Genomic DNA, 26,065 nt, shown 5'->3' with positions numbered 1-26,065 from the left:
CTTGCTCGCCTTTCCCTTCAGTTAGTCAACTGCAGCTTAGATCACAAGGTTGACCACTATGTCTGACCACTTGTATTATTTTTTCTCAATAAGGAAAATAAAAGACAAAATAAAAAGTGAAAAGTCTGCAAATGATGATGCCTGCCTGTTATCTCATCTACTCTGGTGACTGAATCCATGGGAGACTAACTTGGATAATTTAATAATTGATATAATTCTCCTGGCACCCCAAAAGACGAGGAAGGGGAATGAAAAAAATGTAGAACTATTTTATTAAATCTAACTTGCAGATTTATAAGTTTGGGTTCTGACTTCATTCCACACTCTAAATTCTTCAATAATATATTGCGGTTTCTAAGTAAACCTTATATCCTGTGAGTGTGCTTTGTCATCCTGTCCATATAGAGTAACTACAATACTCACATCATATCCTGTCACTGTTCATCTTTGGGTATAGTTTTCAGATTTCCCTAGAAGGCCGAAACTTCACACTAGTAGGAAATCTGTGATATTCACCCCTCTTACTTTAGCAAAAGAATCTTGTTTTTAAAAAGCTTGCCAAGTCAATCAGTGAATAGAGGAATGTCTGGTGTGTGGCTTGGGAGAGCTATAGGACTAGTGAGCCTTCCAGTGGGTCATCGGCAGTTCTTTCCTAGACATGGGATTGTACATTCTGCAGCATTTGTAGTTCCTTTTCCCTGCTGTTGTGTGATGGCTCAGCACATGTTTCAAGTGTGTTAATGATGAGCCAAGTACTGTCTTCTAAAGTAAGCGAGGTTTCCTGCCAATGGCATGTCAGAATTGTACTAAAGGCTTAGGTAACTGTTTTCCCAGCTCCATCACGCTCTGTCTACCTTACTCACATGAACTATTGCTTGGTTGATGTACTATTTAATATCTATCAGGATGGGAGGACCTAGCAACAGAATTCTTGTTAAAGGCAGGATTCCAAAACTTAAGAAATCACATCTACTAAGTAATATGCATTCCAATCTTCGACCTATTTGGTTCCAATAGAAAATCAGTACAAGTTATTTAACCTTACAATGTATTTGCTCACTAACATGAAGACCTAAATTTGCACAGAGGATATGAAGTATTAAATTACCCACATACAATTTAGACAGCAGAAGGGAAGTCTCTCGGGGTCTACAGATTTTTTGGTTTTGTGTGGAATTTCTATTTGATTCTGATGTCTGGCTGTTCAACTTCACTACTTTTGCATCATGGCATCTCAGTTGTATTCTTTTTGACCCATAGTCTTTAATGGAGGCACTATTAAAAGGTTATTGATTTTAACAAGTCCTAAATGCATAAAAGTTAATACTGGGTGCATTGATTTCATACCCTAACTATATAGATTTAGCATTAGATGTGTGCTATATTTATTTGACCAGTTACTGTGTAAAGCATACATACGCACTGCTAGGACAGGACTGAAAGGACTCACTGAAGTCTCACTAGTTCCTGGGCTCTTCTCGATGTTCCTATATGTTAAGAACATGGATAGGGCCAGGCAGTGGCACACACCTTTAATCTCAACACTCAGGAGGCTGAGGTGGGCAGATCTCTGTGAGTTCAAGGCCAGCCTGGTCTATAAATTGAGTTCTAACACAGGCTCTAAAACTACGCAAAGAAATAACATCTCAAAAAAACAAAAAAAAAAAAGAGCATGGATATGGTATACATGCATTTGGCCTCAAAGAACTGACAGTTGAGTGGTAGGAGACAGATGTGTGTACAGATCTGATTAGCAAAGAGAAAGGCACAGGGTCTATGAAAACATTCATGACCTGGTTTAATTTAGCTTGTGGGTTATGGATGGCTGCTGTGTAGAAGGGACAAGTAGAAACTGGATAGCAGAAGCAAGTAGACATTTCAGATCTCAACAGTATGAGAAACTCCTAGAGACAACTGCACAAAGCCCCACCCCATGTGGAAGGCAGAACGTGTTGGCAAATGGAAAGTATCGCTTAGCCTCCAACTCTTACCCATGGGCAGACATGATGCCCTTTCCAGATCCTCATCATTAACCTTTTTAAGTCTGCCTAGAGAGTATTAATCATAATCTAATCTTGTGACTTGAACTTCATACTAGTGTATGGTAGTGACATCTTTATCCATCTCAGATTAATTATTTTCATACATTAAGTAACAAATTGTGTGGAACCCAGTAGCACAGAGGAAGGAGAGCATCTCCACTAACAGATATGTGACTTTACAACTTAAAATTGTACTCACTCCATTAACTTATCTACTCTCACTTTCATGGTGTATTGGGGGGAGGAAAAGGTACTATTAACTATAATGCCAATTCAAAAACTGAAAGAAAGCAAAAACTCATAAATACTCCAGAGACAGAACTATGGTACACTCAAATTAGGTGATGGAAGACAGTTTAAGAACTACTTAGAGACTATGGACCAAGTCCAAGCTAGCTACCAGGAGTAATGCATCACCCTGCACTAGAAAAACAGCATCATTTACTTCCCTGGGCTTGTGTATGGGTGCCCCAAAACACTGTAACACATTACCACAAGCTCAATGCTTAACATATACACATTTATCATCTACAGAATCTGTTGGTTGATAGATTTGGAGGCCAGGAGTCTCAAATAAACTTCACTATGTTAACGTCAAGGTACCAGACAAACAACATTCCTTCTGGAGGCTCTAAAAAGAGAACCCACCTCCTAGCTTTTTCCAGAAAACATACCTTCACACCAAGTCACTTTAATCTCTGGGCTTTCAGTCTGCATTTGACCCCCTGTGTGGTGGTATTGTGTTCCCTAAAATATTATGCACCCTAATAAATTTGTCTGGGGTCAGAGAACAGACAGCCACTAGATACAAAGCCAAAAAGAATGGCTAGAAAATGGGTCAGAGCAAGCCATAACAGAAGCTGGGCGGTGGTGGTGCATACCTTTAATCCCAGCACTCGTGAGGCAAAGCCAGGTGGATCTCTGAGTTCAAGGCCACACTGGAAACAGCCAGGCATGATGGCACATGCCTTTAATCCCAGGGAGTGATAGCAGAAAGCAGAAGGGTATATAAGGCGTGAGGACCAGGAACTAAGTTAGTTAAGCATTGGGCTGGTTGAGCATTCAGGCTTTCGAGCAGCAGTTCGGCTGAGAGCCATTGGGATAAGGACACAGAAGCTTGCAGTCTGAGGAAACAAGACCAGCTGAGGAACTGGCGAGGTGAAGAAACTGTGGCTTGTTGTGCTTTTCTGATCTTCCAGCATTCACCCCAATAACTAGCCTCGGGTTTGATTTTATTAATAAGACTTTTAAGATTCCAACTATAGCCCTGACTTATTATGAGGTGACAGCAAAGTGACTCAGGATAACCTCAACTCAAGTCTTTACTGCAATCACATCTACAAAGACCATCTCCTGTAAAAGGCAAGCACAGGGTCTAAAGAGTGTGATCTGAATTTTTGAGGTAGGTAAATGTCATTTACCCCATCAGAGCCTGCAGGAGAAGAGGAGAGAGCAGATATTAGAACTCACATGGAGCTTTACATTGATGTCAGATGGTATAAAATATGGATTTCTGAAGAGCAATTTGGTCCACTATGCTGACCCTCCCCAGAGGACCCTGGGAAACTAAGCACCCTCGTTTCATGCTCTTCTACTTGTGTTCCTCAGGCTGGCTCTCTCATTGGTCCAAACCAACCATCAAAGAGAATCCACTACAGCCATCCTAAATGTCAGTCTCCTGGGTGCAGAGGAAGAGGAAAAAGAGAAGAGGGAGTTGTAGCAAAGAACAGAAGGCATCTGCTCTCCCAGCCTTTTTAAAATCAGATCCGCTTTATTGTAAAGGATTTGCAAATAAAGCCAGAGAGCTTTGCAGGGAGTGGAGGTCCTGAGTGCATGAAATCCTGAATGCTAAACTGTGTGTGATGTTGACATGAGCACAGAATTGTCAAGGATGCTAAGGCCTCTGACCCATGAGAAATTGGCAAATCAGCCACCTCTATGGGCCAGGCTCAAGAGGAATGTCAAAGCTGTCCTCAGGAGTCGAGCATGAGTGCTTATGAAAGATTGATTAATATGTGCAAAGACTAGCAACTGCAGGTTTCTCTTCCTGAATGTTTGTAGCCCGAGACAGACTGCTGGGATAGAGTCCTCTCACTATACTAGCTTCCCGCCCCCTCTGGTGTGTGTGTGCAGAAAGGGGGGTTAAGAAACGCAATGAAGATGTGAGTTTTATAAGTAGTAGATACCCACTTGATTATGCTTTACTGTCATTGCAACTGACCTTTCTTCATTCCTCACTCCTCTCTACTCAGCTCTGTTCCTTACAGTCCCAGCCCCTAGAATAGTGGCTGGCAGAGAGGAGAAAGTAAATGCTTTTAAAGTTCTGCATTTGTACTCCAACTTTTTATTTTGACACATTTTTTAATACAAAGGAAAAGTTCAAAGGTCAATACAAAAACCCATGAATATTGTATGTATTTTCAAATTTGCACTCTGTCTAACCCTCTTCTCCTTCATTTGTCTTGTCCTTGCCTCCTGTTTATTTGTGTTCTGAATTTTTAACTTCTAATTCAGACTGCTTTGATATCAGAGAATGTTCATTGGCTGATGTCCTATGATTTTCATTCTTATATCCTTGTATTAACTCCCATCTCTATCTTCTGTGCATCCTCAAATGGTTTGTCTTCTGAGCCATTGGTAGTAGATATACATAGTAATTCAAGTGCACCAAATTTCTTAGCTAAAAGAGCTTTATAGCTTATCATTCAGTACCCAAGGCACAGTTCCTATAATCAGTAATGCTTTCCTTTGCTCTTTGTAATAGGGATTGATATATCTTGCTGTTTGTGCTTTCTTTCCTACTGTGGCAAGACTTAAATTTTCCTGCTTTTTTTTTCTTCTTCATTCTATTCATCATCAAGTGACCAAGAATTCCCCACTTGCCTAAGAATGTCTCTAGATAGTATTCCAGGCTGTGAATGCTCAGAAACTTTATGTATGATGTTCTGATCTGCCCAGTTTGGAATCTGTTCTCTGTGTCCCCCATATATAGGCTAGACTCTAGAGCATTATGCTCAATGTAGTGCTTGGGTCTCCTTGGTCTCAACTTTCTCTTGAACTCGTGGATCGACCAGCCAGCTCCAAGGTGGGCTCCATACCTAGCTATATCAGTGTGAAGGATTTTCTACACAAATGCAACTGTGCGATTCCATCCTTAGCAGTAGGTATGTTTGTGGAGTGATTTTATCCTGAATCCTTGGTGCTTATTTTAAAATGTGTGGAGAAACTTTGATCTAAAAGGATACCTTATATTATGGCAAATGTGTGTCTAAATCATGTCCTGAAAAAGTATAAATAATCTGTTGTGAAATTAGAGTAATAAAGGTACTTAAGTATATTATTAAATAAACTCACACTTTTATCAGAAAATTGAAATTTTTTTCTGCCATATCAACAGCAACATGTTCCACATTCCCAACTTTTTCTATGAACTGAATATTGTCATGATGGTAGATGGCTAAAAACCATTGTGACAGAGGTTGACAGAAATCCTGAAATATCCACCCTTCCCATCTTCAGGAAGAAAATAAAAAAAGATTTGTGTTGTATGTAGACAACATATGGTGGTCCAAATGAAAGGATGTATTTCTTAATTCCTCTCATAACAAAATATGGTATAGGGCATGTATTAGACAAAAGGAAACCAAAGATGTCATAATGCAACACCTAAAATGACTGAGTAAACCTGTATTCACTTTTGCTCTTGGCTGCTGCATGGAAAATTAGCATTAGGAAGCAATTATCTTACACAGAATGTAGAAATAGCACATGGTCAAAATAGGACATAGACATGTCTGTGACAATTGTGTAGGAATCTTATCAACAAAGAAGTGCTGAAAATTAGTTTGCGTTTAACCAAGGAAGAGCTAGGTACCTGTGGTTTTTAAGTCATTCTCATTTTAGACTTAATGCCATTCTCAGCAAGACTTAATTCCAAAAGCATGCAGGACATTGGGAAATAATTATAGATATGAAAAACTCTTTCTGCATTCTCAGTAGCTACTAAATATAGTGCTAATATCACTTGACACATAGTTCACTTTTAAATCTTCTGTGCACAGAACTATCTATATTTCTGATGTGTGTATCTGTTTGTACAAATTTCCTTCTTCTTTTCATGGAATTGATCTTACATTGCAAAGCACTTCCACTTATTATCACTAATAGTTATTTTAACTTTCCCAAATTTCTTTCATTAAGAAGATATTCATGTGGTTTGTAACAATACTAGATACCCTATAGTTTGTTACTGTTGAAAATAAAGCCATTTGCCTTCTATAGTATTTATATTTGTAATTAAAAGCATTGTGATTAATTTGTATAGCTTGACTCTATAGTCATCAACTATACTAAACTCAAACTGATTCCAAAAGTTGGTCCACATATAAAATAATTTTGTGTTTCAAGGACTCAGGAAGCAACAGTGGAAAATCATTTTTTCATTGAACAGAAACAGAAACCAGTACAAATGCTACACTAAGTAGAGGAGGAAGAAAGTCAAAAGCTGCATAAATAAAACATTGTGTTTGGGGCTGGCAAAGTTGTCAACCATAACACGGTGAATGGAGAGAACCAACTCCTACAGGTTGACCTACCACTTCCACATGTACACACACACACACACACACACACACACACACACACACACAAATAAATAAATAATAAATAAACAAAGGTAATGGGAAAAAATAAAGTGCAATCTGAACCAGTAAAGAACTAATACACTTAGACATTGATTTATTATAATTTTTTATAAATTAAAAATCCATATCTTTGGTGATAATCATTAATTTTTATTTCAATTTGCCAACCATTTCAATAAATGGATCTGCTTAATTCATGAACCAATACAGGTTAATACATCAGTTTCTTAGTAGAGATAAGTCCACATTAGATAAGACATTCACACTGGATTTCTGCCCTCCAGAATGGTCACGGAGTAGCAAATGAAAGACATCTCTTCTGAAGCCACCTCAGTCAGATTCATCATTCATACTGCTTCACAAGGCTTCTCTCAAATTATTCACACTGGGGCTTTGAAATTGCATAAATTATTTCAAGTGGCTGATACTACATTCTGTGACATCTTTTACTTCAAATGAATAGCTAGTGAGTTTGTCTGTTGTTGACAGATGGGAGTAGAGTACAAGCTATTAGTCAAAAAGAAGAAGAGGCCCTTCAAGTTACAAAACAGGAAATAAGAGAAAAACTAGCTCATGAATAAATACAACCTTTTCAGAAGAAAGATGAAAAAACATGCCAGATTTCATGAGTTTTCCTCATTTTCACAAATAATGTAGTGTAAGTGGTTCAATCATTTTTTGTGCTTTAATTTACTCAAAGTTCATTAATGATCTCAAAGTAGTATTAATTTAGTCTTCTCTCCTTGATACTTAGAGAATGAGGAGAAAGATAGGGTGTCCTGTAGCCATCATAAAACAACACACACTTATATTTTGTTAAGAAAAAGAATAGTAACATATGATAAGAACGTAGTTATCATGAATATAAGGCAAATCACCTGGGGTAACTGCAGTGGCGTGGCAAGGCTGCATGGATGCCACCTTGAGCCTCAGTAAGCACCAAGACCCTAAAATATGGTATCATTTGCTAGCATTTTAATGCATATAAATAATTTAAATGCAATTGTAATAATATGGTCTGATTAATATTTGAGTCAAGAACAAAAAAAAAAAAAATCACCCATAGATTTTTTTATGAGAATTCGGGAAATCTAAAGGCAAACAGAAATATGACAGTCAACTCTCTTGGTAATTAAGTGTGCATACTTATGTTCATCTGATTGGCAAAAATCTCTAATAATATATTACTATTGGTGCTTTTGAACATCACTATAAGGAATACACAAATAGTGAAACTGCTTTGATAATCAACTAGATCACAACTAATAAATTTAATTTGTGAATACTTCTATCCAAAGCTTCTCTCTAATATACATGTTTGAAAGGAATTTCAATAAATTCTTATTATTGCATTGTTGTGGTAGTGAAGAAAAAGTGAAAATGAATTCAGTATCGTTAGGAGAACTGAAGAACATATAGTCATGCCACAGAACACTTCTGTAGATACATAAATAAGATCTATGTGGATCCACATACATATAGTTTATTTATTACCTTATGCGGTAAGACAGCTGCTAAGAATGTATTCTTCAAGAACAAAGGCATTTTTAATATTTTTTGAGACTATGATATAATTATGTCATACCTCCATTCCCTTTCCACTTTCCTAACTCTTCCATGCAATCCCCTTACTCTCATTCAATTTGCCTTCAATTGTTGTTACAATTAGCATATAAATACAACACATCAGCTTGTATAAATACCACTTGTGTGTCTATGTCTTTGGGACTAACCATCTGGTATTGAATAATCAGTTCACAAGATCTTCCCTGCGGCAGACTATTTTTCCTCTCCTGGCTTTTCTTGGTTGTCTGTAGTTTTTTTTGTTTGTTTGTTTTTGTTTTTGTTTTTTTTTTTCCCTTGGATTAATGTGTCTGAGCTGTCCTCCTTCCATGTTTGCATTTCTATTGACAGGATCCTTGGTCATGTCATGTTTAACATCCATGTTGGTCAGACTTCATGGGTGTCGCTTCTCTGATATTTCTAAGAAAGAAAATCTCACAGAACACTTTTTGTTCCTCTGGCTTATAATCTTTCTGCCCTACTCTTCTACAATGATCCCTGAGCTTTAGCTACAAGCTTCATGTTGTAGATGTATCATATCAGGTGGGACCAAGCTCCACTCCTCTGTATTTTGATTAGTTGTGGTTTTCTATAATAATCTTCATCTGTCGCACAGAGATACTCCCTTGATGAGAGAGGAGAAATAACATGTAGGTATAAGGATTAACATTTAGGATGTAGTTAGGAATTATGCTGGTTAAACATTATAGGCTCTGTTGTTGCCCAGGGGTAGAAGATAACTCCCTATTGCTGAAGACACCATGCACTTGAAACACAGGACTCAGATAACTAGAGCTCAATCTGACCTGAAAGCCTCCTCCCTGAGGACTGCCTTTCACAGTACCAGAAGGTGACCCTAAAGCTTCCAAAAGAGAAAAAGAAAAAAAAGAAAAGAAACAACATTCAGTCCTGCTAGCTATGATGCTTATGAACCACAGCAGTGGACATCACAGTACAATAAGGATGCAATAGTGAAATGCACACCTTGAAGGTTACCAGCAGCTCCTTAGTTGTACTTAAGGCCAACTCAATAAAGGCATTGATGAAAAATAATTGCTATGAGTTTCTGATATGAAAAATTGCATGTGAATCCAGGGTATTTTCAACTGTACCTATAGCACTACATACCAAATGTGGGAATAACACTCCATGCTTGTTATATTATTGTCCAGGATTGTATATGGCTAATATAGGTAAAATGAGAATAACCATAATATAATATTTTACTTTGAAGCATTATAATGTTTATGGCAGAATCGTTTACTAAATGAAGATCTCAATTTCCAGTTGTTAGACACCTAGGACATTAAAAGCTGACAAGAGGTGAGAAGGAGAAATCATCCTTAAGCACCAACTATTAGCTTACACTACTCTCTACTTGATACGCAAATTAGAAGAAATTCTTTCCCAGGATGGAGGAGAAATAGTAGTGAGGACCTTCTGTGTCCCAGGCAAGTGCTTTGGCACTGAGTAATAACCCAGTACTAAAGAAACAATACTTCAATACCAGACTCCTTGAGTGAACCCCAGCTCTGCAATGAAATCATAAAAAAAGGTTCCCACATGCTCTTCAGATTCTCATTTCCTTTCCTGGCTCACAGACATTCATCCTGCGTCCCTTACTTTATCAGGAAAGTTTGATCATGTTTCAATGATGTAGAGTGAGTAAGTTATTTGATACTTTATGCCTAATAAAAGGCAAAACGCTGCTCTTTTATCTTGTGCAGTGCCCAAATCTATAAGGCTCTGTTATCCCAAACATAATGTGCGGCGTCTGCATCAGGGTGAAAGAAGCAAACAAGTTTGATAATTTTGATAACTTCAATATTTATTTTGCAATTTCCCCAAGTCCTGTTCTCCAATCCCTTAAATCCTGTGTCTGCTCTCTATCTTATTATAAGCATGTAAACTGTACCGACTAGTTTTATGTCAATTTGACACCAACTAAAGTCATCAGAGTGGAGGGAGCAAACTAGGAAGAAGAAGTCCTTTACAGTCTCTGCATTAGCACCTTCCTCCAAGTTCCCACCCTGCTTTAGCTCCTGTCCTAACAGTGTAGAAGTGAAGCCAAATTTTCTTTCCTCCTCAATTTGCTTTTGCTCATGGCGTTTCACCACAGCATAGTAACCCTAACCAAGACAGAAATTGGTACCAGGATAGTGGGGTATTGCTGTGACAGACATGATGTTGTTTTAGGGATAATTGCTGAAAAACTTTGGAACTCTGGGCTTAGCCGTTAGTGTTAGGAGCTCAGTGGGTTGTTCTGTAGGAGCTTAGAAGATAAGAATGTTTTGAAGCAGTGCAGACAATGCAGGCCGGACTTGTGGAGTTTTTGAGAGAAGCAAAGACTCTATTAGGCCATTTCTTTGAAGGCTATGGTGATGTCTGATCAGCTGGGGCTGAAGAAAGCGGCTGTGACTAACAAGACAACAGAACCACCAATGTAAAACCTTTGCTTTGCCTGGACAATGGATGCTTGTCAGCTGGAGCTGAAGAATCAGCTGTGATTAAGAAGAGACCAGGTGCAATCTTCTGAGAAGTGTTTCCTCAGAGTCAGCACACAGAAGCTGAGTTCCAGAGGTTGCCAAGGTTGTACCTCATGTTGACAGCTGAACTTGGTAGTGTAATACTCACCCAGATGGTACTGATTTTGCAGGCTTGAAGAGGTCAAGGAGAGCATCTGAGGCTAGGCACTGTGTGGCAAGGTTGGAGTCCCTAAAGAGAGCCAAGGAAGGCTAATGGTGAAAGTCCGGCCTAGTTGCAGCAAGAGACCTTAGTATTTTGGAGATGAGATGGCCACCAAAAACAAACAATGCTGGAGTGGAGCCTGCTGGAGTCTGGAAGACAAGCTGAGTGTGATGCAGAGGGCAGAGTTAGAAAAAAGCAAAAAAGACCTAAGCCCCTTAGAGGAGCCCAGAAAATGTGAGTGACGCTAGACACTGGACATTGAGTTATTTACATAGTTGGAGCTGGGTTTCACTTTGATCTGATTGTGACAGCGCCCTGGTTCCTCCTTCTTGAAATAAGAAAGCATTAACTTAATTTTTTTTTTATTTTATAGGAGCCTGTGTTTAGGAAACTTTGGACATTAAAAGAGAATTTGGGTTTTTTCAAAAGACTGAAATTTTAAAGTATTTGTATTTGTGAGGCTATAAGACTTTTTAAGTTCGTAAAATGTTTTATATAGTGATGTTATTAATGTGTGAAGTTGGAGATGAACAAGAAAGTTCTGGCTTAACAGTGATGTGTTTGTGTGTCAGTTTAATAAATGGTCACATGTGCTGGCTGGTTTTATGTCAGTTTCACACAAGCCAGAGTCATCAGAGAGGAGGAAGCAAGCCAGGAAACTGCACTCCTCCACGGCCTCTGCCTCCAGGTTCCTGCCCTGCTTGAGTTCCTGTCCTGACTTCCTCCAATGAGTGGACAGTGATGTGAAACTAACCAAATAAACTGTTTCCTCCCACATTCATTTTGGCCTAAATTTCTAATCACAGCACTACTAGCCCTAACTAAAATGTAAATCACACCCGGAATTACCTTCAGAATTAAAAACTATGACGAGCTCTCTGACTAAACCACAGACCATAGTTTTATTTCTTTGCAGCTTATTTCTACCGACTCTGCTCTTTACCTGGTGCTTTTTGTTAGGGATCTTCAGTTCTTTCAGACTGCTGCCTCATTCCAATAATTCCTCTCTTTGCCCAAACCCAGGTCTCCTTACAGGTATTTACACTACTCTTACAGGAAGTTAAGAATTCTTTGTAATTTTAAATTTCTGCACGACCCATTCCCCAACTCTGATCAAATGTGTTTCACTGTTCAACTTCCTCTGCCCTTAAACAAAATCTGTCTCCAAATGATGCCTCAAAAGGACTTCCCATTTTAAATATGGGTCCTCAACTGTCATCTTCAGCCACCATCCCTGGTTTTCTTCAGATGCCAAATACACTTCAGCCTCTGGAAACCAATCCTCTCATTATCACGTTCTTGTCACAGCTTCTTGGTGGTTTTTAAGGACTTTGTCACCATCCACAGAGCCTTTCCTTTATACATTTTCCTAATGTGGCACTTTTCCAATAGTCTCTTGCTCCACCACCCCATTGCTTCCATTCCATTCTCCTGCTCCCTTTCTTCAGTCTAGTCAAGGCATCATTGTGGCTTCTTGCTTTGTTCTCTAGGTCCTACAGTTTAATAATGCTCTTTAACCAGATTTAGATGCTCTTGTAATCTATAAGCTTGGTCTTGTAACAGTGTTAGCTATTCTTTCAGCCCTCCCCTGACTTGTAGCTTCTTCTCTCCAGATAAATCTAATACAACTTCTGCCAAATGGAACTCTGAATCAAAGCATAGCTCTGATTACACTAATTTTCTGAAGTTACCAGTTACCTACCTGACTGTTCCAGCTTCAAGGATAGTATGAAATGTTCAGTAACTGGTAGTTTCTCTACCTTTGATGCTACAACTATATCAAGTCTTCATGATCTATATAGATAGATAGATCATGAAGGATATATATGTCATATATATCATGATATAGGTGAAGGATCTATATTCATATATATCATATATATCCTTCCCAAATTTCTCCTCTGCTTCCACTATAACATAAACTTTTCTCATGGTTTTGATGAAATAAATCTCATTTTCCTTATTTTTGCCTATCAAAATACCATCTATATCTCCAAATTATCACTTCTACAAAAGTGTGTTATAATTTCACTCAACAAATATTTTTCTCATTGTTTGCCTCTGGGCAATAGTTCTAGAATTCACACCTAAATAAAGATTATCTAGCACATATATTTTCTCTACAAAACAGATCACAGTCTTATGAGGCTTAGAAACACTAACCAGGGCTTAAGCAATGTGTTTGAGATCTTATTAAAGAGATAAATTGCCAACAAAAATATATGCGTAACCACTTGGTATTGAATATCCACTCACACTTGGTAAGGGATAACAACTTACACAGCTCATGCCTGGGGAAGACTAATTATTCCTCTCTCAGCAGTCAGTAACCGTCTCTATCTCCTTCTCTAGGTATGGGGTGGGGTTCACATGGTTAGCCCACAAAACATACAGGTAGCATTTAATGGTCTCAGAAGATTATATTTATATATTATATGTGTGTGCATGTGTGTGTAACTATAATTATTGAAGAAAAAGAAGCCATGAGTTTTAAGGGCAAGGAAAGATTTAGAGGGAGTAAAGAAATGTAATTATATTTTAGTTAAATAATTAAAAAATAATTTTTGTTTTCACTTATGTAAAATAATATGTAAGTGATTACACTAAACACACTTGGCAATATAATCATCTTATTTACAATATCAACTGAAATTAGAAAGTAAAGTACCATCCTTCAACTTCACTGGGTACATATATCATGCATTTCAAAATTTTCTTAGCTCTGTATTTATCAGTGATTGATCTTAAAATACAGAGATTTGTTGGTGGCTTAGAAATGAATTTTAGCAAGTAGGTAAACTAGCAAATATGGAATCCATAAATAATGAAATTGACTGTATGCGTCCCTTTGGTATATCATTTTAGAAACAGTTCCCAATAAATCTTGCTTGCCTGTATCTACACCATTGTGTAATCTTTCACATATTGGCTTTGGCCATGTGGCATATTTCAACCAATAACACATTAGTATACAAACAATCATGTTAGCAAATTTGAAAATAATTTGTTCATTAACACTGAACTCTTAGAATCCTTACACCCATATAAAGAAGCAAGGGCTACCAGGCTAGAGGATAAGGACCAAGAAGACAACTGGTCTTTGTCATTGCTCTAGTTTTCTTTTTGTTGCTGTGACAAAATTCTCTGGAAAAAGCGAGTTAGGGAGGACAGGATGTGGCTCATCTTACATGCACAAGTCATAGTCCATCACTGAGGGAAGTCAGAGCTGAAACTCAAACAGGAACTTGAAGCACAAACTGTAAAAAAATTACTGTTTGCTGACTTACTGTCAGGCTCGTGCATAGCTAGTTTTCTTCCTAGGGATGATGCCACCCACAGAGGGCTGGGTTTTCTGCACCAATTAATAATCAAGACAGTCCCCTACAGACACAGACACAGACCAACCTATTATAGTCAATTCTTCAAGCAAGGCTCTCCTCTCCAAAAACTAATAACCCAAGGTATGTCATATATAAAGCTAACTAATACAACCATCAAATATGTGAATGAGACCATCATAGACCCTCCAGCCATAGTCAAGGCACAAGATGATCTTAGCCTCTCAAGTGATTATGCCACTCAGTTATAGAAATCAAACAGCTCAGACATTGCAAATAAATGAATGCCTGGTTGTGAACAAATAAAACTTTTTCATCCTTAAGTCCCTCTTTAAATATTAGGGTAATCTGCTAAGAAATTATAGATAATTTACATAACCTCTATATTCCTCAGATCAATAATTTCAAGCATTAAAAATATGTACTTTAAAGACTTTATTTGCAAGCAAATACCTTTCTTAGCTTAACCAAAATCTCCTTCTTAGTTCTGTCTGATAATGAGTTGTCTCCTCTAGATTCTTAGCAGCATGAGTGCTCAAGGGAGAAATTAAATGATGTCTTGCCACCCAACCTCATTTGAAGCTGTGCAGTTTCTCAGGTCCCCCATAGTCCAGCAAAGAAGCAACACCCCTGAAGCAATTGCTTCCCTTGATGTCACCCAACAGAAACATTTCTCTGGAAAACAGCAGCACCTTTTTTTTAACCTTCTCTATATTTTTCTACCAGCAATAATACCACAAAATTGTCTGATTTGTAAAACATTTTAAAGGTTCCTTAACTACTTCCTATTCCAGTGATATATGAGAACTAGAACAATTTTATTTTATTGATGAAGTTCTAGGAATGCATCCACTAGTGTTTTATTTGTTGTGGATATATATAATGAAGAAAGTCCTAATGTTTTCTTTTTATAGTGGAGTATTAAATATAGTAGATAATAGACAAAGCAAAGTGAAACATGTACCTAAGCATGTATCTGGAGATAGTCATGAATGAACATCTCAAGATCATACTCACTGAAATATTAATAAATTTATTTTGACATATTTTCTATTCTTCAATAATAATCCTAACAGATATATAGCATACTAAATATTATTGGGTTATCATAATTATCTGTATAAAATAAAATGGTTCTCAAAAGACAAAACTAAGTTTATGGTTTTTAGAATATTCAAAGTTAGACTTCTAGCATTTAGAAGTCAGTAATCTCTATCAGAAAATTTATTGTAGCCTGAGATACAGGACTCCTGTCATCTCAGGATTTATGATTTTCTTTTTTTAAACTATTCTGTGTGATTAGACTAGATTTCAGCTCTTACAGAAAAAAAAAAGCAGAGCATGAAAATCTTAGACAGTAATGAGCTCAAGTCTCTGATTCCCAAAAGCTACACCAATATCCTTATCTAGCCTGTGTAGCTGAAGTTTTCCTGTGTCCCACCTGGCCCATGGGCAGGACAAATCTCTCTCATCTGCCAGTCCTGCAGCTGCTTGGACCCAAGTAAACACACAGAGGCTTATATTAATTAAAACTGCTTGGCCATTAGCTCAGGCCTACCACTGACTAGCTCTTATATTTAAACTAACCCATAACTCTTATTTATGTTTAGCCACGTGGCTTGGTACCTTTTCTCGGTTTTGCCTTCACATCTTCTTCCTCTATGTCTAGCTGGTGACTTCTGACTCAGCCTTCCTGTTCCCAAGATTCTCCTCTCTGCTTATCCCACCTATACTATACTTCCTGCCTGGCTACTGGCCAATCAGCATTTTATTTATCAACCAACTCAGAGCAACACACATTCACAGCATACAGAAAGACATCCCAGCAAATCTGCTTCTCATAACTGGAATAGCCACCTCTAGTTTCAAGATGGTAGACTTTTAATCTCTGTAAACTGTCTTCAGAGCTAGCCTATTGTGTTTTTAAGTCTCTGAGAGTTTATACTACTGAAAGCTGAACTCTTATTGAAGGAATTTGGAGAGTTTATGACTTGGCAACAGGAAACGGCAGAAGTGGAGAAGTTGTTTCCCCAAAATTCACTATCTGTAAGTGCCAGCACTTACTTACCAAACCAGGGTCTCCTGAGATGGTCGGTGGGAATGAAGCATGCCAGGTTGGAGGGGTCTCAGCAAGACTGAGGCTGAGATAAGTTTATTTCAAGCAATCAGAGTTTTTATGCACTTATCATAACAGGATATAATGGTGGTTTGCAAGCCTGACAAGGTATACAAGATTAATGTCTAACATTAAATGTTCAACTAAGTTCTACATGCTTCACCAAGCTCTATGGAACACATTGTCACACAGGAGGGCTGTATGATTCACTGCTTGAGGGAGTACCTCTGGTTCTTGGGAACTGAAAGACACACAGGTTCGAACCTTTAAAAGACCATGGCACATGCCTCTCAAGGCAACTAGACTGGCCAACTCCATGATTCTATGCTTCTAGGAGTGAGGGGGACTCAATATCCACTTCTTTACATACTTTCAAAAGACTCAAGAAGATTTCAGTGCTTAGCTGCCTAACACTAAAAACAAAATTATTCTGACATTGTTTAAAATACCAAGGAAGACTTTATTCAAAATTATTGTAATAGAGGTCAATTCTGTCCTCTGGGAGGAGAGAATAGAGTCATCTCTGAACCCAACAAGCCCAACAAGGTAAAGGGGGATTTATTGCAAAAGAACAGAAAGAAGGGTTTAGTGGTTGTACATTTACAAAAAGAAAGCATCAGAGGTAGGAAGAGTCTTGCTAACCTGTCCTAATGTGGATCTTCCTAAAAGCAAATCAATAATTCAGTCAAAAGATTAAGCATAAGGGGCTGGAGAGCTGGCTTGGTGCTTAAGAGCACTTGGTGTATATCCAGAAAACCTCAATCACCCATAAATCTAGGTCCAGGTGATTTGATGCCCTAGCTGACCTTCACAGGCACTTTACAGGTGCCTACCCACACAGACACACAGACACATAGAGGCAAACAGACTCACAGACACACCTGCACACACTCACTTAAATATAAAATGATAGGTCTTCATATAAAACAAAAGGCAAGCTAAGGAATTGTTCAGATATCAAAGCTGATGAGTTTCCAGGAACACAGGATGTTCTGGCTGTGACTACTTATAATCTGCTGAAGTAGAGGTACACGGAGTATCACAGAAAGACAAGGACAAGGCTCTTGAGAATCCAAAGTTGGTTAAGGAAACCTTTGTGAGCATGAGGTACAGAATCTGTTTCTTGTTCTCGTGGGTGTGCATTCTCTCTGCTGTGATATGCGACTGTTACCACTCTGGTGTCCCCATAAATTTTGTCTTTGACACCAAGAATAGAATCTTAATGTCTTCTGCAACCCTTGGAAAGGTTCTCTTACTGTCATAAAGGGGTTCCAGGAGATCATGTTTCTGAGACTGTAGATAGAATCATGTGGAGATGTGAATTGGAGACGTCAACATTTTATTTGAAGATTTAAACCATCAGATTCCCAGGAGAATTTGAAAAATACCTGGGTGTTCATGTTTTGGTTTGCTTTGAGAATAATGTGGGTTAATATGATCTAGTTAATACTCAGAATGGAAGAAATATGCTCTATTTTTCTTGACAAATTTCAAATTCATAAGTATGTCTTTTCTCTTGTCCTGAAACAAAATTGAAGAATGGTAGAAAGATAAATAAATGGCAGAAATTCTAGTTTCCTCAAACAAGGATTCATTAAATCTATGCTAATTACACAAGGTTAAATATTCTCAATAAAACCATTTCAGAGAAGTGAGGATAAAAGTATCTCTTTCAGATGGCAGATAATAGAACATTATTCCTTTTATGTGGTTATCATTGCCATCTTAGATCTGATTAGCTCTACAAATGACTATAAACATGATCAACCCAAATTGGTAGTTGTTTCGAACCTTATTTGCATTACCCTTTCACAAAAGTTAGTTCAAAAAACACAACTATTAATCCTTGAAAACATGAAGTATTTTATTTTTCTTTTAAGTTTGGACAAGTCTCCTCTTTAACCCCTGCTCCACTGTACTCTGAGAGTTACCTCATATATTTCCCAGGAATACTCTCACTATCCAGAGATGAACATATTACAGGGATTATCCCATCACTATTATTAAACTCCTTCTGTTAAACCCAGTGCCAGATACAGAGTACAGTATCACTCACAGCAATGGTAAGCTGTGCTTGCACTTTTTTATAGTGAGGAAATAGACAATAAAAAATGAGTGAAATATGTAATTTTTCTATATCCAAATAAATATTATAAGGACAAATTAGCTGATGGTGAGGGCTATAATTTAAAGTAGGACATGAAGGAATTGGTATTTAAGAGTGAAATACATGACTGAAGACTTTCCCGGTAGAGATGGGAAAGTAAAACTTGACAATTTCTAGGGGTAGAATCCATTTTTTTAATTTTTTGTTTATTATATTTGTGTTTTAATTTTACACATCAGCCATGGGTTCCCCTGTCCTCCCCCCTCCCGCTCCCGCCTCCACCTTCCCCCCAGCCCCTTCCCTCCATTCCCATCTCCTCCAGGGCCAAGACTCCCCTGGGGATTCATTTAAACCTGATGGATACAGTATAGGCATCTCCAGTCCCCTCCTTCTAGGCTGAGCAAGGCGTCCCTGTGTAAGTCCCAGGTTCCAAACAGCCAGCTCATGCACTAAGGACAGGTCCAGGTCCCACTGCCTGGGTGCGGAGAAAGAGGAGGGACTGTAAGAGTGTGAATTGTTGAGACCAAGATTGGAAAAGCACAGGGACAAATAGCCAAACGAATGGAAGCACATGAATTATGAACCAAAGGGTAGAATCCATTTTTAACAACAGAAAGCACCTATTTTTAACAACAAAGTCCCTGTGGTTGCATACTACCAAACATGTTTAAGCCTCCATCTCCTCTCTTCTGTGAGGAACTCAGCCTTTCTTTCATTCTTTCCTTCAGCCTTTTCTCTTTCTTCAGGCATATGTCTAGAAGAATCTTTTTAATGAGCTTCTTATTTATAAAATACAGAAAAGATCTGTGTGTTGTGTCACAGCATCCATCAACATTGATTAGTCTCTCTATTCCTATAGCAAATGTGATAACTACTGTTTTTCACTGAGGCTAAATAATGGCTTAGACTACAACACTAACAGATCACAGAGCTGTATCAGACCATGGACATTAGAACAAGCATCTATTTTGAATAACTGTATGACAGAACTGGAAAAACAGCAACACAGCTAATCTTCCAAAAGGGCACAAGGAGTAGGAATTTTGTGAAAGGAAAGAGAGTAGACTGAATAATTTCTAAATAGTTCTCCCAAATAAGGTTTTTATGGTGATATAATTTTATACATAGTTCTACCAGGTCAAAATCTAAGACAATTTTCAGATTTGAGGTTAGGGCTAAGCTGACATGTTCCTCTGTAGAGAGTATGCATCTCAGGTCAAGAAACACTGAAGTCTAAAGATCTTTTTCCAAATCTGAAGTAAGTTGTAAGTTCAAAGTCTTTCCTTTGCACTTTGGATGTTCACACTTCTTACATGAGCCAGGAAAAGGAATAGATATCCAAGGTAGATTAATTGCAGCTAATTTAGTTTAGAGCCTCAACAAAGTTAGAAAATATTATGGGAAAGCAATGTGCATCATGATGCCATATGGGACTAGAAATATTGATGAGGGGCTTAAAGTGGAATGATGAAGTAACAGAAGAAACCAACTGATATCAATGAGGAGTCCATAGTGAAAGAGGTATAGTCACAGACACCCCGACTTCCTTATGTCCCCCCATACATTCTCATACTGCTATGTCCCACTTGTCAGATTTTAAAGAAAGTCAGTATGTTTCTTCCTATCCCCTTGATGTCTCCCTCTATCATGATATCTCTTTCATTGCTCTCCCACTCCATCCCAGTTCCAGCTCCACCATCCTGTTCCCTTATGTTCTCATCCCCCATCCCCCACCCTCCATTGCCAACCTCTCATATGCAATTTACTCATGGAGATCTCCTCCTTTTCTCCTTCCCAGGGAAATCCACACATCCCTCTTTGGGTCTACCTTATTAGGTAGCTTCTCTGGAGTTGTGGGTTGCCACGTTATCCTTTGCATTACTTCTAGTATCCACTTATGACTTAATACACACCATGTTTGTCCTTATGAGTCTGGGTTACCTCACTCAAGATGATATTTTCTAGTTCCATCCATTTGCCTGCAAATTTCATGATGTCATTGTTTTTTTACTGCTGAGTACTACTCCATTGTGTATATGTACCACATTTTCTTAATCCATTCTTCAGTTGAGAGGCAATGAAGTTGTTTCTAGGTTCTGGCTACTATGAATAATGCTGCTATGAACATAATTGAGAATATATCCTTGTGGTATGCTTGAGTATTCCTTGGGTATATGCCTAAGAGTGGTATAGCTGGGTCTTAAGGAAGATTGATTCTGGTTACTAGGGAAATTCCCAGGAATCCCCAAGGATGACCCCAGCTTAGACTACTAGCAATAGTGGAGAGGGTGCCTGAACTGGCTTACCCCAGTAATCAGATAAACCTTTCTCTAATAACAGAAGAGATCCACAGCCAAACACCAGTCTGAGCTCCAGGAATCCAGTCAAAGAAAAAGAAGAGGAATTCTATGAGCAAGGGGATCAAGATCATGATGGGGAAACCTACAGAGACAACCAAACCAAATTAGTGGGAACTCATGAAATTTAGATCAACAGCTGTGGAGCCTGCATGGGACTGGACTGGGCCCTCTGTATAGTGAGACAGTTGTGTAGCTTGATCTGCTTAAGGGACCCCCTGGCAGTAGGATCAGAATCCATCCCCAGTGCATTGAGCAGGCTTTTTGGAGCCCACTACCTATGATGGGACACCTCACACAGCCTTGAGGCAGGTGGAGGGGCTTTGACTTGCCTCTATTAAATGTACCTCCCATGGGAGAACTTACCTTCTTGTAGGAGGGAATAGGGAGTGGTTTGGGAGGGGGAGGCTGGAGGGGCTGGAGGAAGGAAGAGGGGGATCTTTGATTGGTATGTAAAATGAATTTTAAAAAGTTCTTAATAAAAAAATTAAAAGGAAAAATAAAAGAAAGTCAGTAGGTATGGTGGCCCCAGTACAGTCCTAAAAGGTAGCATTGGAGAGCACACTGGAATGTGGGGAAAGTATGGAGATTATTTCCATGAGGAAAATGGAATATGCAAATGTGCTTTGTCATTTCTGTGTTTTAGGTAGCATCTGTTAGGATTTATTGGGTCTCCAAAGTCTGGGACAAGTTGAGAACACTCTAGAACTTTGTCCTTATAAATAATTATGCCTATAATAAAGTACAGATAAAAAGGTGAGAGAGCTTTAAGGTGATGAAAAAGAACTGGAGACGATTTTGTATACTCTGTATTTTTCTATGTATGGAAAGAGTGGGGTTTGAATAAGCTCAGAAATAAGTACCTGATCATTTGTGGGCTTCCATAGGAGTTATTTTTAGACAGAGATATGTATGTTCATTCTGTTCCTGGATTGTAGCTCAAGAGAACCATCCTTTCAATATGGTGGAACCTTAATGATTTTCTTCTAGTGGGCAGAGGAGTGGCTGTAAGACAGATGCTATATGAAGCTTGGTAAAATACCTTTGAAGGAAGTCTTATCTATTCTCTAATGGATATTATAACAATATCCATTGTTACAAAGTGCCTACTACATGCCAAACATAGTACTGGTCAGTGGGAATTCACTTCTCCACTTCAGATGAGGAAAATAATACAGTAAGAGGTAGTTTAATCTTCTCGTTCTTTCTAAGTGGCACAACCAGGATGTGTCTGCCTAATTTCAAAACACTAGATCCTTTGTTCAACTTTTTAAAAAAGAACTTCATATGTGAGTACTGTATTATCATTTCCACCCTTTCTCTCCCAACTCCAGCTCTTCACATACCCTCCACATATTCCCTCTCAAATTCATGACATCTTCTTTGATTTTTAGTGTTATATATCTCTATCATCTATACTTATCTATCCATACCAATATGGATAGACACACAGCCTATTTAGTGTTGCTTGTATGCAAATGTGTTTAGGGCTGACCAATTGGAAAAACTGCTTCCCCTCTCTCAGAAGCCATTGACAGATTGTAGTTCTTCATCTAGGCATTGGTCCTTATGAAATATCCCCCTATTTATATGGTTATGTCAACTAGTGCTGTCCTTATGCAAGTCTTATTTAGGCCTTTATATTGTTGAGGTTTCATGGATGTAACTTCTCTGTTATGTCTAAAGTACAACAGCAAGCAGAAAATGTCCTGGTCCTTTGGCTGTTAAAATCTTTTCATTCCACCACCCTCCATGATTTTCCCTGAGCATTAGGTGTAGCTAGGGCTGCATTATAGATGTGTCAGCCAGGGTTGGACACTCTACAGTCACTTACTTTATGCATTTTTACCAGTCATAGATTCTGATAATAGTGTCTGTCTGCTGCAAGTAGAAGCTTCTTTGATGAAGAGTGAGAGCTCTGCTTGCCTGTGGGTATAAGGATAAATATTTAGAATACAGTTAGAATCATACTGCTCAGGAAAATGGCTGTGGTAGGTTCTCTAGGGCTCATGACCTCTCTAGCCATCAGTAGTTGGCTATACTTGAAGTACCTTGCCTGACTCCCACCACCCTATTTAATATTACTTAAGTCCAGTCAGAGAGCTATTGATTGTCCCCAAGTGCCACTAATGCACCATTGGAGATACCTTGCAAGATGGCCACTGTAGTGGTTTATCGGCTTTGCAGCTCCATAGGACTGTTGTTTATGTATTGTCTCTTGGCAAATTTCATAGCAGCTTCAGATACTATGAGAGACAGCCCTCAGGCAGGAAGCTTCTAGACCAGTTCTTCTAGGGCTTGTCTGTGAAGTACATGGTGTCTTCAGCAATGGAGTTTTGCCTTCAAGTTAATGGCAATAGACAAAATAGTTTTAAGAGTCTCCTTGGGCTCCCTTGAACAACTCCAAGGGATGTTTCCCTGATTATCCCTTGCTTTCTGTTAGTCTAGGGCTCTTCTGGGGAACATTGTCACCCCATGTGGCATATCTTTTGTTAAACTAATACAAAAACATTAACATTTAATATTATATGCACTTTGAAGTAAGCTTATAAAATAGTGATTCCTTATGGCTTTTTCAAACATCATTATGGTTAATTATCTCTCCTTCCTTCTCCTTCTGTATTATCTTCACTCTTTCCCCAGTTAAAGTTTATGACCCCCTGATTTTTCTTACTTCTACCTTTATACCACCTGTGTCCTACTATGTCACTCTCTACAAATCATTCTCTCTACATTCCCTCATGATCTCTTTTTAATGCCTACTTGGAGAATGAAGTGGGCTGGTTATGAAGTGGCTGACTCAAATCTGGAATCCCTCTGTGACATCTGATATATGTTTGATGAAAGAAACTGATTAATGAATGAAATACCTACTGGACTCCAGTTATTTTCATGATTTATTTGGTAAGAGGAGCCCAATATTTGAAAAAATAATAAAAAATAAATGATATTTTCTCATCACTGAACATACCATATATATTAATTAGGCAGGTGTAGTTGGTGAATGTTTAGCGTTACATCAGTCTGTATTCTATATTGAACCCTGGCTTAAGTTAAAAAGTATATATCCAAGTAAAAATGCATACTTTGGGAAGTCATGATGTAGGTAATAAGCTAAAAATAAGTTTCTTAAAACGTGGTCTCATCTTAATCCACAGAGTCTGTGAATGTTAGTTTTTAAGGCCATGCTTCTGTTTCATTGGTTAGAAATCCCACTGTTGGCTGGACAGTGATGGTGCACACCTTTAATCCCAGCCCTCGGGAGGAAGAGCCAGGTGGATCTCTGTGAGTTTGAGGCCAGCCTGGTCCACAGAGTGAGATCCAGGACAAGCACCAAAACTATATGGAGAAACCCTGTCTCAAAAAAGAAAAGAAAAGAAATCCCACTGTTTAAAGCCTACACCCAGAACACTATAGGTATTCTGCATCTGATGACTGAAAGAATGACTTCCAGTGGAACCCACTGAGGCATTCATGGTGTGAAGTTCTGACAAGACCCTCAGCTGGTTGTCAGCCTGGAAGTAAATGGCAGAAATATCTTTAATGTTTTCTATCCCTCAGGTTAACACTTATAAGAAAAAATAAAACTTAACTTAGACTAGGAATTAAAATCAGAATGTTTAAAGCATTGAAAATTTCCTGGGCCCCAGTGCCAGAGGCATATTATTACTGTGGAGGTTTCTGGAGTCATTGAAAGATTCCTGTCAACTTACTAATGATTAAGTCATCTTGTCAAAACAACAGTGCATAGTGTTTAGGAAAATTGAGTTTTCCATGAGTGTCATTTAAAATAAACTAGCTATTTCAAGAGAATCATGTTCACTGCAAATGAAAATGCCATACATTTCACTTAAATCACAAAACTATCTGTGTAGCTCATTTGACTTTTTTGAGCCTTAGTTCTGTGAAAAGATAATTATCAGGCACATTATAATCATCAGTGGTCCAGCAATCTATGTCTCAATCACTACAAGCTTGAAGGGTTCTGCTTCTAAGAAGATAAACAAGTGCCTTGCTGCTATAAGTGTTCTTAAAAGGACATAAAAACTCAGAACATAGGTGAGAATCTGCCTGTTATGTGATGTGCATTATTACTGGACAACAGACTAACTACACAAGTTTTCTGTATAATATAAATCATGGTGACAGACAAAGCCAGTAATCTGGGAGACTGGATTAGCTTTTCATGTTGACCAAACAAAATTTTTAATTCTTTGAGTACATAGACTATGTTCATACCATACCTGAGTCATAACAGTAGTAACCATGGACATTATGAAAGCCTGTTTTTAGACCCTTATTTTAGACAATGGAATGATAAGAAAATTAATTACTTATATAATTCTGGCCCTGTATCCATGTTCAATTTCTCTGGGGTTTCAATTAAAATTTTTTTCATGGCAATAAGTTGACGATGGCCATAATTAGAGATAACTCATTGTATTGTATTATTTTAAATATTAGAGACAAAAATCTTCAGAAAAATTTCAGTAGACTATTTAATTCTTCTCTTAAAGTGCTTAGGGGGTGGATATTATTCTTAAATCTAGGGAGGGAAGGAAGGAAAGAAGAAAGGAAGGAAGGAAGGAAGGGAGGAAGCTGTGAATATGATTTAAAATTCAGACTTTATCCACAGATCTTAAAGTTAACTCTTCTCTCACCTCTCAAAGTAGCATTGGGATCAAGGTCCCACCTCCCCCTTTGAACATTTACCACCCTAAAGCACCTGAACCAGAATGGCCCTTCTCCAGTCACCATCAGTTGGGTCTTCAAGCATCACATGAGTGGTTTATGGTATTGTATTTCTTTGTGAGAGACTTCTAATTTTAAATTATTTTTATCATTCTATTAGCATATTTTAAATATTTAAATCTTCATACATTTTTAGCATTCTTCCCAGACCCACAGCTTCTTTCCTACACACCTAAATCTGTATATTACTTGATTTTTCACCCATCAAGTCCAATTTGTGCTGCCCATATATTCTTGGATATTGCCTTTTACTGGAGTATGGTTGACTAACCAGGGGCTAAGCTCTTAAAGAATACTGACCCTCCCTCTCCTAACATCTATCAGCTGTGCATAGCTCCTTGGCTATAGGTAGGATTTCATTTCCAACTCCCTTCTTTTATGCTGGGGTTTGGCCTGACTTGAGCTTGCACAAGTCTTGTGCATGCTATCATAATGGTTGTGAGTTCATATGAGCAGATA

The 26,065-nt window shown here is 38.2% G+C and overlaps 1 protein-coding gene across 1 annotated transcript in view; it reads left to right on the top strand.

Moving 5' to 3' along the window:
- Positions 1–26,065, top strand: part of Gabrb1 (gamma-aminobutyric acid type A receptor subunit beta1) — a 236,148-nt gene that overhangs the window by 54,875 nt on the left and 155,208 nt on the right. The window lies entirely within an intron of this gene.

The sequence above is a fragment of the Onychomys torridus genome, chromosome 10, assembly GCF_903995425.1.
Source record: "Onychomys torridus chromosome 10, mOncTor1.1, whole genome shotgun sequence".
NCBI classification, from domain to species: Eukaryota; Metazoa; Chordata; class Mammalia; order Rodentia; family Cricetidae; genus Onychomys; species Onychomys torridus.
The sequence above is the reverse complement of the archived record's forward strand: the minus strand, read 5'-3'. Positions and strand labels throughout refer to the sequence as shown.